At 39.1% G+C, this 15,003-nt stretch overlaps 1 pseudogene; it reads right to left on the bottom strand.

The window, feature by feature from the left end:
• Nucleotides 1–414: 414 nt before the first annotated feature.
• On the bottom strand, nt 415–13,438 carry LOC111587408 (aminopeptidase Ey-like; annotated as a pseudogene).
• Between the last annotated feature and the right edge of the window lie 1,565 nt (nt 13,439–15,003).

The raw sequence follows: 15,003 nt of genomic DNA, 5'->3' as shown, positions 1-15,003 counted from the left end.
TTTAAGGAAACACCCCCACTGAGAGGAGAAGCAGCTGATGTAGGACCAGTCAGTCAGCACCTCTTCTGTCCTGAGTAAACATTACAGATGGTTGAGATACTGGAAAAAACTCATGAAATGAATGGATAATTGGTCTGGATTAAATTCAGAAACTTGGCTAAAAATGCTGTTGAATACATTGGGTTTTTTTTCATGAAGATGTTTGGATTTATACAGTACGTGACCCAGAATTCAAAGTTTGCAAGTCACCGAGGATCTGGGTCTTACTTTGTAAATTGATGTTTTACTGATGTCTGAGTCACTACATTATTATTTCTTACAGTTATTTTAAGTATCTCACTAGTCACTGCTGAGAGAATTTTTACTTACGTTGTTTGCACCCTAAACAATGGACAAAAGGCTGGTGAAAAAAAGTTATGATTTTCACGATTTATAACTTTTATTTTATACATTTGCATCCACAAAGGATGTAAAAATATCTGTGAGCACGCAATTTCACATTTCCTGTTTTGTGAAAATCTTGATTTTCATTCAGTTCATGTAGCATATAACACATTTTCCACATATAAAACTGGTATCAAATAGCCTTTAACCATAAAAACATTTTATCAAAACTTTACATTAAAAAATCTCCATTACAATCAGAATATACATACAAGTTTAGAAGCCTTCAGTTGGAGTAAAGCTTTGATGAGCAAATTGCAGTGCATTTGAAAACTGTGTACTGGGAAGAGTGTTTGGGTTGTTAAACTGCAGAAGTTTCACTGCTGAACCAGTCAAGCACCAGTTTCTTGTTCAGGTTCACCCAGTTAATGTTGGCCTTGGTTCTTTCCAGTGCCTGCTCTAAAGACGTGGCTGCTGAGCCCAGCTGATCTGCATTGTCTTCTTTGAACTGCAGCAGCTGGAGGTGAAAATGAATGGGAGTCAGTTCACACACCAATACTGATATACAGCCCCTTCACTTATTAGTGTTGGTGTTATCACTACTGGTTTCTTCACAAATTATGGAGGTGAAATGAAACATTGGGAACTAAAACTGTACCTGTTTGTAATCAAACTCGGTGGAGAAACGTTCAGTCACTCCATAAATCAGTCTCCCAAAAGACATCGATCCACCGCCATAGCTGAAGATAAAAGCAAAAAGTGATTGAACACTTGGATCCAAACTTCATACAGAATAATGAAAGTATACATTTCTAACCTGTGTTGCTTGACAGTGATATTGTGTTTCTCTGCTAGCTGAGATGCATAGTACAACTGTCTAGCACATCTAGCTGAAACAGTATGTCAAAAATAAGACTCACTCGTTGAATAGATGGTTCCACTGGGATCTGATAAAGTCCCAAGCCAGAGGTTGACCAACGGCGTTACCAGCAATGTAATTAATGGTAGCAGTAGCATCCTGTTTGCGGATTTTGTCTGGGTCCAGACAATACTCCAGATACCTGGAACATGCACCATCAAAACACCTTTGTTTTTCATCTGAAACCATGCTGCAGGGAGCAAAGTGACTTCGAGGAAGGCAAAATAAGAGAGCAGCTATTTTCCAGCATAGAGTACTGACCTGTTCAGCAGCCAGGGCTGTTTGGTGCATGACAGAGCATACATAAGTTTATCAGCTTCTGAGGCGATGGTAGCATTCTTATACATGGACCACGCAAAGTCCCATTCGTCCACTCCTCCTGCTGCGATGGCATTGCAGTACACTGTGGTCTTCAAGTTGACATTAATCCTGTGAGATGTGATAAAGAGGGGAAAGAGTTGAGGTGATGACAGGAGCAGAATCGGGGAGGTCAGGAGGGACAATGTCAAAAAATAATGAAAGGCAACTAAAATACATTAATGATAGTAGAAGTGCTGCTATCAATAAGACTTTACTTGTTGTCTGCAGGGTTTGTCATCCACTCTTTGAACCACTTAGTAGTCAGCTCTCTGCAGCCTTCCACTCCTGTACTGCAGGCCAAGGAGATTGCATTTATCTGATTGTACCTGGATAAGGACAATACAGTGGTTAGGAGACGGAGCACAATAACAAAGCAGTCCATTAAAATGGAACACAACCATACAAGGCTCAGGCTGCAATTGAATAGTTCTCTTAGGAAGGTTCCTAATGGAGTGAAATCACTATAGGTGTCCATGATAAGAGCTGGTTGGATTCTCTAGATGCTAATGAAAGGTGTTGAGGTGCTTCCTTTCTTGTATCCTTTAGCATTGTAAACGTTGAGCCATTCTTTTAGAAAAGAGAGACACAATCACCCCCACAACATTTAAAGTGATACCATCCAAGGAAGACTCGTGTCAACAACATCCACCATCATGTGTTTATGTAGCCTAGTGTAAGTACAGTCAGATCCTCTTAGTACTGCAGCTGTCTTTTTGACTATTAGACCACAACCTGCCAGTCTAGAAGCTCTGTGAAGCTACATGACAAAGCTAACATGCTGATGTTTTCGCAGATATTATGTTTAAGAAGTTCACAAATGTAGTTTACTGTATTAGCTCTGTAACATTTGCTAATTAGAAATAAACGCAAAGTATGGTCGACAACCTCTTCGCAGGTATTAAGCCAATGAACTGTACAAAATAAAATCTGAATGTGATGGTGCAAGATTTGAAGATCACTATGCCAAATTTAATGGCAATTGTTGATACATTTCAGTTAAAATCCCAAACTTTGAGGAAAATTCAGGGATTTATTTTAATTTTTGTTAATCAGGGTTCATTATCTGAACACCACTGATGTCTGTATCCAGTTTAAGGCAATCATTAAAAGCAACAGCTTCATGGTGACAGATTAATCCTGTGCGAACCAAAGACATTTTAGAGTGGACAAAAGCCATTTAACTCATTTGGTATCAAGAGAAAACCACAGTTGTCCACTCCCAGTTGTCCTATTTGACAAGCCTTCCCTAAGGTTCATGTTGTATCTATGTTGCTGCTGTTAAATAAAAGTAAAAATGCCCCTCTCACCCCGCAAAAAAAAAAACTTCAAGAAAAAAGTAAAACCCACAACTGAAAATGTGAGTTTTTGCCAGCCATGCAGGTGTGAGAATGCAAGCAAAGAAGTAAATACAGACCAGAGAGATAAAATATTTTTCTATCAAGATAAGGGCATATTGGAGTGAACACACTGGAGAGATACTGAAAACAGGGGCACAGTGTGGAGAGGGTATGTGAGGTAATGTTTGGGAGGATTCTGTGTTTTCCAAGAGAGGATGGTTTGTTTTGTTTTTTTTGCAAATCACACATTTTTCCATAGGGATCATTAAAGTTTCATATATCATAAGCTGTATTATTCTACAGGGATATGGCTCACTGACAGGGATATGGCTCACAGTGATAATAAATGTTTTAATTTGAGTTTTTGGGAAACTCATTTGAATTCACCTCCGACATGGAAACTCCCCTGGAGCCATGATCAGTTACAATAAATACTTCAACAGCATGCAGTTTCAACACTAGCAAAGGCTATACATGTCATTTTCAAATGCACAATCCCTACATGCCCAAGAGTGAAGCAGACGTGGTTGAAAACATGCAGCATGTTAACATCCTTACTGGTCAGTGTGCTTTTCAGGGATGTTTGTCCAGTTGGCAGTGATATCTGCGAAGTGTTTAAACAGAGGGGCGACCTGCTTTTTGATGTAAGCCTGGAAGATGAGGATACAACAGTTTGTTAGTTCAGATTTCTGTTCAGAAATACTGGACCATAGTACATTACATTCCGCTATGATTAACCATTGCTTGTTAACCTTAGGAAGAGTTTCTGTGCATTTTCTGCTCCTGTCAAATTTACTGTTGGCTCATATTTCACTGCAATATTAAGTCCGGGATAGCCATGGCTAGAAGCAGAGAGAACTCAGAAGTGTATTCTGTGCAGTATAAAATTGCCATAAATCATTAAAAATTAAGTCACAGTTGAAATTCTTTAATCATTTATTTTATAAAAAAAAAAAAGAAAAATCCTGCAATCAAGATGTAGAACATCTGCTTAGATTAGGATATTTCCCTGACAGAACCACACATCAAACATGACTTGTTAAAGGACTGTCAGAAAGTTGAGAATCCGATCATTTTGTCCTGTGTTTACAGTTTTTCTTGCCCTTTGGTTTTAGGGTTCAGAAGGCTAAATGCTGCAGTTAATCATTTAGAACCAGCATCTGAATTTAATTATTGAACACCATCATAAATGTGGATTGTCTGTTACTGACCTGCATGGGTCCATATACTTCACTGCGGTCAAACATGAGGAAGAAGTAGTCTAAGTTGCTCCTGGTTGTCTGCCAAGGCATGTATTCGACTTCTTTATCCAGGAATTTAGTTGTGCTCAGAGCCAGAGTTACGTCCACCATCTTTGCCCTGAAAATGACCCATACAACTCGTCAGCTTTGGCTTTCAGGATTTGGCAGCAATGCTTTGTAAAAATATGGACTCACCTGGCAAGGTTAAAAGCGTCATCGATAATCTGAGCCCGGTTGATCACTGGAATATCCTGAAAAGTGAATGAAGACACTGAGTGTGGAGGCAGGAGTTGTCATTTGGAAACACTGCAGAGGTGTTGCAGGTGTTGTACCTTCGGTTGGGAGTTCAGCTTGTTGATAAGATTCTCCCAGTTTTTAGAATCATAGTTGACTCTGTAGAAACCCTTCATATTGATGTTGGCCACCAACCAATCATTAGTACCAAGAGCCATGTCTTTATTTGTATCTGTTTGGATGAAGATTGAAATGAATGCATCTTTTCATACTTGGTTCATGACCTTTGCAATGCCCTGAAACAAATCTTACCTTGTTTTTTATCAAGCCAGAACTGCTGCTCAGTTCCACCGGTCTTAATATAGGTAACAGGGACAAACCACTCGTAACTGGAGCCGTACATAGAGGTGGATAAACACAGAATACAGAGAGGGCAGATGAGTTTTGCATGATATAACCACACAAAAATGTTCGCATGAAACATCAAAAACAGATCCTACTTGAACTCTGAGGGCCGGTCCACCACAGAATCTGGGTCCAGCAAGAAGTGTTTCTGGGTGATTTCACCAGTCTGGGTGTTGATGGTGACCACTGGGAAGCCCATTTGTAGGATCCACCGGTTCATGATGTCCTCTAGAGGGTGGGGCAGCACGATGCCTGCCTTCTTCACTGCCTAGCAACAGGAAGAGTCAAATATTTGTAATAACATGACTCGTTGTTTGTTCTCAGCAGATGAATTCTCGTTCAAAGTTCAGATGGTAAACATCAATGCCTATTTTGACACCTTATTTGAAGTGTGTGTCTTTAATATTTCCGTATTTCTTCTGGGTGCCACATCTTCTAAACCGTGATCTAATCACAGAACTGGCCTCTACAGGCTGAACATTGATCACTGAGTCGCACTAAACAGACAGCTTAATCTTACATTTTTTTCTTTTGAAGGGCAGCTGAGATGAGAGTAAATGTTACAGAAGCACAAATAGAAAAGAGCTTTAATGTACTGAAATGAGTAGCATTAGCCACCATGAGCTAGTGTCATCCTTGATGTAGAAACCCTGAGTGAATGAAACTACACAAGGGTGTATTGTTGACAAATTCTACCTAAAAATTGGAACTTCTTCTTTTTAAACGTCATCTCAAAACATAATAAATATTTCCAGATCTTTCCCTCAGGAGTTGGTAGAGACCAAAACATAGCTAAAAGAAGAGTGACTGTTTTATGGATGCTTGTTGCAGTGCCCTCATGTGGCAAAAAACTGACAATTGCTTTAATATAAATTGAACAAAAGAGTTATATTTAGTCATATATGTTATTTGTATATAAAGTTCGTCATCATCAGTATAGTGGAGCACATTGCAAACTATGAACAGCACATTTACTGTAGTTGGAAACTAAAAACTACCAGAACTTGTGGTAAATGTTCACGGAGTTACACCTGTTTGATCACGTCAGTAAATAATATAATCCTATTTAAGGTTTGTGTATTATTTTAGCTTAGCACCCAGTGGGTTGAGGTTAATTGTGCAGTTTATCCTGGGATTTTCAAGAAAAAGTCTTACTTTTTTGTACCGTTCTTACATTTTAAAGGCATTTTCATTTCTGAAGAAAACACTTATATTTATATTGCAATCTTACCATTTCCAGATGCCTCCATAGGTCTTGGTAGACTATGTTTTGATACTTGAACTCCTCTAAATATGTCTGCAGACAGACAAAAAAGTGGTGGTTATACTTGTTGCACTTTAGTGGAGAACAAATGAAGTTATATGCAATTATAAAAAAACAAAATTACAAAAACTAATTAAAACAATTTGTGCTGATTTGTGGATGGTTTTACAACAGACACACACACACACACACATATGTGTGTGTGTGTGTATATATATATATATATATATATGTATATATATATATATATATATATGTATATATATATATATATATATATATATATATATATATATATATATATATATATATATATATATATATATATATATATATATATATATATATATACATACATCAGGTGCTTGTCATTTTATTTAGCTGTACTCACATGGAGTCCCTGGGAAAAGACGGTCTCAGTGATAAACTCTGAGAGCATCCTGAGGACAGCAGCTCCCTGTAATGAAAACAGAGGAATATTAGCAGTTTTAGTGGGTGACAAATCAGCCATGACAGAATTACTGCAATCTGCTAATGAGGAGCAGTGATTCATTTGTAATTTAATTCTGTAGTTCTTAAAGAGAGTGCCAGGAGTCCTTGATGAGGGTCACCCCTCATCAAAATGTGAACACTTTAGCTCGTTTTGTCCTGTTTAGGTGAGGTCAGACTCTTGATGTGTTGTCAGTGATACTGCACCTTGCTGTATGTGATGGAGTCAAACAGTTGACTGATTTGCTCTGGCCTCTGGATGTCCTCCTCTTTGGATGAGAGTGGGTGGGAGGAGGCCAAAGCATCCACCCCCATCACTCCAATGATCTCATTCAGGACTATTAAATCTTTCTGGAAATGACACAGAGAAGTGTTGGTATTGTGCAATACGGCATGACGACACACATTATTAAACATCAGGATCACACCTATTCCAGTAAAGATGTTGAACTGTTTTTTGCATCAACATTGCGAGGACCACAGGACAAAACTCACCATATTCCACTTTGGTTCAGCAAAGTCGGCTCCAAGATAAGAGACGTAGGTGGCAAAGCCCTCATTCAGCCACAAGTCGTTCCACCACCTTGTGGTCACCAAGTTGCCAAACCACTGAGATGACAGAGCTTTATTTTACTGGGAGTTTAAACACACTGCAAGCTAAACATATCAACAGTTTTTAGACAGACAATACACCCTTTATTGTGATACCATATGAGCCAGCTCATGGGCGATGACAGTTGCCACCCACTCCTTGTCTCCATTTGATGACACTTCAGGATTGTATAAAAGTGCAGTCTCTCTGTACGTGATCAGGCCCCAGTTCTCCATGGCTCCTGCACTGAAGTCAGGAAGAGCGATCTGGTCTGAAAACAATTAGAAAGGTCAGTCAAGTCATATTTGGACTGTTGATTGTGCAATTTTCAATGCATGCCTCAAGGCAAGAATACACAGTTGCTTTGACTAAACAAGCAGCGTAAGCTCATTTAGCACGCTTGTGTTAATCAGAGTGTGTGAGTTCCTACCTGACTTGCTCAGGGGATAAGATGAGTTGTAGTAATTCTCAAAGAAAGACAGTATGGGGCCAGTCTTATTGAGGGCATAGTCTCCCTGGCCCTCCTCTATGGCCTTTCTGCGAGCCCAGATCCTGATCTAAAGCAGGAAAAACAGTACTTCACTAACTAGGCAGAAAAGATGGTGATGGGCCGGAGACCTGAGCTTTGAGTCCAGCAGAGGGCAGCAGAGAGACAGCTGATGAGAAAATACTGCAGGTTTCCATGGCAAGTCTGTTTGCATTGTGTGAAATGTTTAATACTCTTGGTAATAGAAGCAGAGATTTATAAAGCTCTGTTCATGATTAATAACAAACTGTGAGAGCACAGTTAATCAGCAAATACAGTTCAGTCAGAAGGGTGGATCTAAATGAACCATTTTTATTGGTCTGTTGACTACTTTTCTTCCAGAAATGAATACAGCAATGATTCCTGATGAAACTGTTTGCTACCTCCATTATGCTATGATTGTTCAAAATTGTTCAAAATATACATCAGAATTCAGAGCAGACACTAACATTGTGTGTATTTTAAAATGAACTTTTCTTCTCTTATTAAACGTAAGACTCCATTGAGCTCAGATCAGCTTGAATTCTTGGGGCCTAATTTAAGTAAGCAGACAGCAGAAGTAGTAGCAAGAAAATACAGCATTAGTAGAAGCCAAATTAACAGAAGTGTTACTGGTTCTCAAAGTCGATTATGAATGTTACAGTTCATTGTTCACTTCTACAGTGGAGGTCAGAGACTGTTTTAGCACAGAGCTCAGTGCCACAGCAGTAATATAAAGAATGAAAATGAACTAAGACATGCTCTGACCAGTAATAATAAATACCTATGCAAGAAAATAATGTTGATATTTTACATGAATGTCAATTTGTGCGATACTGACAGTAAGATTTAACAAATACTTACCAAAACATCTGCACCTGGCTCCGAACCAATGTATGTAAAATCACATACGACAAAAGCCAGCAGGTAGGTTGACATGATCTCTGTAGGTTCAAAGCTTGTCTGTTTTAATGTCTGTCCCTCCAAAGTGATGTCGACAGGCTCTGTTGGGGTTCGAGGACAGCAACAGAACAAAGAAGACAAAGTTATGTTTGCAGCTACAATAATAAGTGTGCATTATTAATAGATTACTGTTATTTTTTTTTAAACAATCATGGACTGTCAACAGAGGTGCATTCATTTACAAGTGGATTCCAGAGACAAAGTTTGTCAGTGTTTTCAAAGCCGCAAAGAAATGAGATGCTTTCTATGTATTTGGTTGCTATGAGAAGAGCTGAATGGACATTACTCCTAAAGAAAGCATTAAATAGGAGCAGTTCACATGTCAAACAAGAACTTGCCATGGTTCATGCCGTTGGACAGAGCCACAGTGTCGGGGGGGTGGATGAGAGTCATGTGGAAGACAGCTTTCATGGCCGGCTCATCGAAGCAGGGGAAGGCTTTCCTCGCATCTGTCAGGCTGCATTTGAGTCGTGGCCACAACTCTGACAACAGCGGATTGAAAAAGTCATTAAGTGGATGCACATGAAGACGTGTGAGAGCAGACCCTGTACTTTTAGATACCGTTATCAATCATCATTGTCTTAAGGGAAATATTTAGTAAAATAGTGCTTGTATATACTGTATATTTCAGTACATTATTCTGTTTGTTTACATCTTTGCTGTCTAGAGTGTATTATAACAGTGGGACTTTTTTGGCTGAAATAACTATGTATCAGAAAGTTTTTTAAAAATATCACAAACAGGGGATTTGTATGCAAGTCCTTAGACAATAGTGTCCTTCTTGATATCACCACTAGGAGTCATCAAAGTGTGAATGTTCCATATCCTTCATGTAGCAAATGTAGCACTTCAACATTAGAATTCAGCTTGGTTTTAAGTTATTATTATTATCCACTATTAGGGCAGCTGTTTCCTCCTTGTTCTCTGGGTCTGTGCTAAGTTAAGCTAAGAGAAAAATTTTTAAAAGTCAAAGCTGTCAACCCTGCAAGATGTAATAATATTCATATCTTATTGTTGTCTTCTCTACAACATAGCTCATAGAAAACAAACCAAAATATTTAAAACTAGTCAAATTTAAAAAGCTAATGAAAAAAATAAGTAAAAACATCATACTTTTTCACTCCATCTTCCATGTATTCACTCCTGTAAAATCCTCCCAGGTCGTCTGCTAGCTCTCCTACAAACTCTGTGAAGAGCTCATACGAGATGCCGGCCTTCAGAGAGCCACTGAGCTGGATCACCAGGAACTGGGTGGGAACCTCCAGCCAGGTCTTTGTCAGGCTGGGTGCAGCAGCTCCATTCAGGCCCTTCAGCTTGGCGTGGTATCCATTAAACATGGTGAAGTTCAGCTTGTTGGAGTGGATGAGGATCAGGTTGGTGTCCTTCACACATTTGAATACCACCATGGAGTGTCCGCTGAAGATGTAGAGGTTGTTGGGGTTGGGCGTCAGCCGGGGCCACAGGGTCACATTGTAGTAGGACGGAGCAAGTGAGTCTGGAAGCCTGTAGTGCTGCCAGGGCTCTTTGGGTGTGGAGGGTGTTGTGGGGACGGGGCTGGGTGCATCAGTGGTTGCAGGTGGCCCTGTATCTAGATTCTTTGACTTCTCCTGAGCGTAGACCACAGAGAGGGCGATGATGGTGGCTGCGGCAGCAACGCCTATAACCACGCAGACTATTGCCACTGCTTTGCTGATGTATAAGCCTTTCGCCATGTCTCCACCAGAGAAAAAGAAGACAGAAGAGGGGGAGTGATTGCTATTTATGTCCTGACTTGTTAGATTCAGCCCAAAGTAAATGATTGATTTCCTGGATGGGAAAAACAGCTGAAAGTCCAAAACACTGAGTTGTAAAAAGTCCTCGAGATAAGAGTCCAGCCCAATCTGTAAACTTTATACCTATTGGTGGCTCTGAATGAAGGCCTTCTTTAGAGGCCGGCTTGTGTTCACTGTCTATTCAGTGCCAAAAATAGTGGTAATGGACTTTAGGTGGAACTCACAGCAGAGCATGTCTGTGTGTGTTTCAAATGTGAAGCACTGCATGAAAGGAGAGATTTTCATCAGTAAACAGCATTCTAAATTGCAGTGAAATTTCAAGTTAACAGTTGTTAACAGGAACTTGCAGGTAGCACAGAAAACTACCAGGAATTGCCAGGAGTTGATGTGGAGGGCTGATCTCCCAGTGTACACAGATGTGTCTGTTCGATAACGAAGAAGCCAGAATTGCCTTATGAAACAGTCTAAATATGGGTTTACACAATGCCGTCAACTTGAATTCCACTCCAGCTTATATGACGACCATAAACCTCTGGTGGTTCACCAACAAAGTGGTGCTTTTAAGAAATGGAGACATTCCCACGTTTGAACTGAAAACACGTGCTTCTTTGCATGAGCTGCTTGTCTCAACAAAAATATTTTGTTCACATTATGACTTGTGGATTTTTAGCAACAAATAGAATATGGAAAAATACATACTAATTACCTGATTCTGTTGTTCTTACAACTAATCAGCTCTTGCGCAAGAACCATCAGCATCAGCATAAAATTGAGCAGTGAATGATTATGGATTTTTTTTTCAATGTTGTTTTATAAAAAAAGAACTAAGATCCTCACAATACTCACATCATTGCGTGCATGCCAAGTAAATGATAAGTTTGGTTACTCAAGTGGCAATTTTGAAATTTACTGTTACCACCTAAATGAGATGTGGTTCATGAGTCAGAGACGGTGCGTAATGGAAGCAGGACAACATCATTGCAACAGTTACGGCTTCAGTCCTCCAACTCAGTCTGTGCAGGAGGCAGTCCGGTGGTGTAGTCACCTACTTTTTCTATCTCAACAAAGTGGAAGAATACAACTTGAAGCTTACAGGTGACATGTATGTGCCTAAAACTATAGTGTGTGTAGTGTCATCTGGTGTGTGCATTTTTGTAGTGTTAAGATTTAATTTCCACAACTTTTTCCGTCTTGTTTTAATGTGTATCCTCACACAGGTGTAATTCCAGTCTGAGGTTACAGCATCACTGCTTGAAAGTAGATGTTTATCTAACGGGTCCAATATTAATCCAACGATTAAAAACACTAATCAGTTTCGCATGTTATCTAATGCAGCTGAAGCTGTTTTTAAGATGATTTGAGTTTAATGACACAGAGCAATAAGCTAAATAAGAGAGGTTGTATTTGTTACCAGGATCAGTCAATTGTGGGTTTTGTCTTTTTTCATGAGATTAGTGGACTACAAGAAAAACATAAAATCACACCTTCAGTGTCAGCACCCTCCATTAGGTTTGAAAGGCATGTCATCTTTTAAAAACTGGCAATATTCTACCATTTATAAATGACAGAAACTGTAAAAATTAGAAGAACTGTTAGATTTTTTGTGTTCTAATGGTTCTTGAACTAAACCATGCTGTTGTCCTGGGATAATTTACCAAATCTTAGTTTAAAAAAAGCTTAAACTGGTGATATTTCATCAAAATCGCTTTATAATAACACGTCTCGTTTAAGAATTCATCAAAAATACACTGTTTGCACCAGATTCTGAAAAAAAAGCGCTCCTGATTGCAACTGAGAAGCAGTAACGCTGCAACAGTCACATGACAAAAAGTTATTCATTTTTAGAACAACTGCAGGCTGTTTCTGCAGATCAGAATAGAAACAAGCGTGGAAACCTTTCTGTTTAAAATGGCTTTTAATACTAAATGCAGCAGCTGGTTCATAAACAGTATACAGAGAAGCAAGTTGTTGGAAGATACATTTCACATGGTGAAACATCAACCTAGAGTTGAAGTGCAGAGTAATGTGAAAAAGCCCAATTTGTGGAAGTTGTAAAATATTTATAGTATGTAGAGTCCCTTTTCTTCCTAGTATTGGTCACACTTTTGGGCACTTGGAAAATGTTGTAAATTTTGATTCCATTTTTTTCTAAATTAATAAAGAAACTCAACTTTCATTTTTCTTTCTTTCATAATTTGTGTCATTATAACTTTAGTATACTGCACAGTACATATTTTTGAGTTCTCTCCCTGTCTAGCCACAGTCTGGCTGTTTCCATAGAGGTGCAGGAGTTTGTATTGCTGTGAAAAATGAAAAATGAGCCCACAGAGTCAAATAAGGGGTAAATTAGGGTTAACAAAGGCCACAGTATGAAGCAGTACGGGCAGCAACACACTACAAGAGATCACTGGAACACAAACGTGGGCCTGTTAACTTTATAATGTGAACATGCTATTTAGTATCTGGTTTGCCATCTGCTATAAATCAAGGGTTGTGCAGTTGTAAAATCTACCCTCATAAGTGATATAAAATTCTGCACAGTGTTTTGATGTTATTTAGCCTTTAAACCCTGAGTGCAACCCGAGCAAAGAGCCTATACAGGGTTTGAAAACCTGGTAAGAGAAAAAATAATTGCCATGCCACTTTAAAGTTTCAGGTCACATGCAGAAAGACACACAAATACAAAATTACAGTAAGATGCAATGACAGCAAACCAGTCGTCTTACCTTGGATACAGTTAGCTCTGTCTCAGTGGATCCAGCCTGTTAACTTGTTGAGCGCAGTCTTATTTTAAAACAGCTCTGTCTGCAAAACTACATTCATTTGTAGCCGCTTGTCCACAATTAATGAGCCAGATCTTTCATTTCAACATGTGTCGAAACAAGCTACCCTTTGATAATGATGATTTGATGATAAATGGAAACACTATTTAAGCAGTTCAGCAGAAATCTGCAACTTCCCCTTATCCAGGTCTGATCCAATAGTTACACTCTATCTAAATGGCACAGCTGGATATTGCACAACCTTTAACATGTAATATTCAGTCATTGTCAACGGCGGATAGTTTTGAACTTGTTGCGTCTCGTCTTAAGCGTTAATCGAGCGTGATTCTTCAGAATACTGGCATCTCGCTATGCACCTATGTTCTAGCAGTGTTGCATAATGTATGGCATTCAGACACTGGTTCTAAAGGAAGGAGAGCTATAGTTCACTGGGGATTGTTTGAAACAAATCCACCTTAACATGGATTTCAACATGCATCACATTGCTGAGGTATGAATGCCTGACAGTTCCGTGTACCTCCAGTTCATGCATGTAATGATGTGAAGTTTCACTGGCGATTAGAAGCCTTAAAATGTAACAGTAAAGTATATGGCACAGGAGGCAGATATATTTACCATTGGGTCAAACAAACTTTCTTCTCCCACTTTGTTTCGGTTGCCTGCTACGATGTTGAAGTAGTTGCAGACAATAACTGAAAATTTGCAAGAAAGGTACGATGCAAAACTCTAAAAAGCTTCAAAAAGGCTGGATCCCATATTCCCAAACATGACACTGTCTGTAGTTGGACTCTGTGCTTCCTTCACCTAAAGATTTGCATTCTTTAAGCCTGAGCTACATAGATTATGTAACTTGGGTCATTTTCTCAAACAGGAGTGTTATACAACTGTTTGCATGACTGACAGTTTAACATGTCAAATCAATGGAGAGTCCCTTAAACCTTTTCATTGTTTTCAACTTCATACATGTCACTAAAATGTCTTATCAGCTCACGTTTTCACCTTGAACTGTCAGTGTCACAATGTCTGGTTTGTGCAATCATCTGTCTTGAACAGTAACGGGTGTTGAGGGTTCCCAGGCATATCTTCACACAGACGCATGGGAAAAAAGAGAAATCAGGTCCGTGGAGAGCTGCTAATTTCTCCTTTTCTGGAAGCACCTCCACTTCAAGCAGCCAGCTCCCAAAGTTGTTGATTCATTTGAAACAACTATTTTCAAATTGCAGATTTCATTTCATTAGATTTTTTTTTGTTAAAATTACAAACTCATGATCTGCGGGAAGGTTCAGATCCTGACTGCAATGACCCAAACAGGGAAAGTTGAGCCAAGTAGATATGATCTATGACACTACTATTACGGTATTCTATAATATTCTTTTCTGCTCAAGGCTTTTTTCCCTTCTGCTCAAGGTTTTTTTCCTTCTGCTCAAGGTTTTTTTTTCCTGTTAAAAGTGTGTTTTTCTTGCTACTGTCGCCTTGGGGCTTGCTCTGGGGGTCAGGCATATGGGTTCTGTAAAGTGTCTTGAGACAATTTGACTGTAATTGGTGCTATATAAATAAAATTGAATTGAATTGAATTATAACAGGGTGTTTAATCCCTTGGAGCTTCATGGAGAAGACTGAACACTTTCACATGTGTGACTGAAGATGACTGGCAAAACTTTAACATAGATTTAAGATATTGCTCACTGGCATTTATCCAGCATTTATCTGTGCATTTGTAGAAACTGGACTGGTCGACTGGTTGGTCTCATGTGC

The sequence above is a fragment of the Amphiprion ocellaris genome, chromosome 1 (genome assembly GCF_022539595.1).
Source record: "Amphiprion ocellaris isolate individual 3 ecotype Okinawa chromosome 1, ASM2253959v1, whole genome shotgun sequence".
Lineage (NCBI taxonomy): Eukaryota > Metazoa > Chordata > Actinopteri > Pomacentridae > Amphiprion > Amphiprion ocellaris.
The sequence above is the reverse complement of the archived record's forward strand: the minus strand, read 5'-3'. Positions and strand labels throughout refer to the sequence as shown.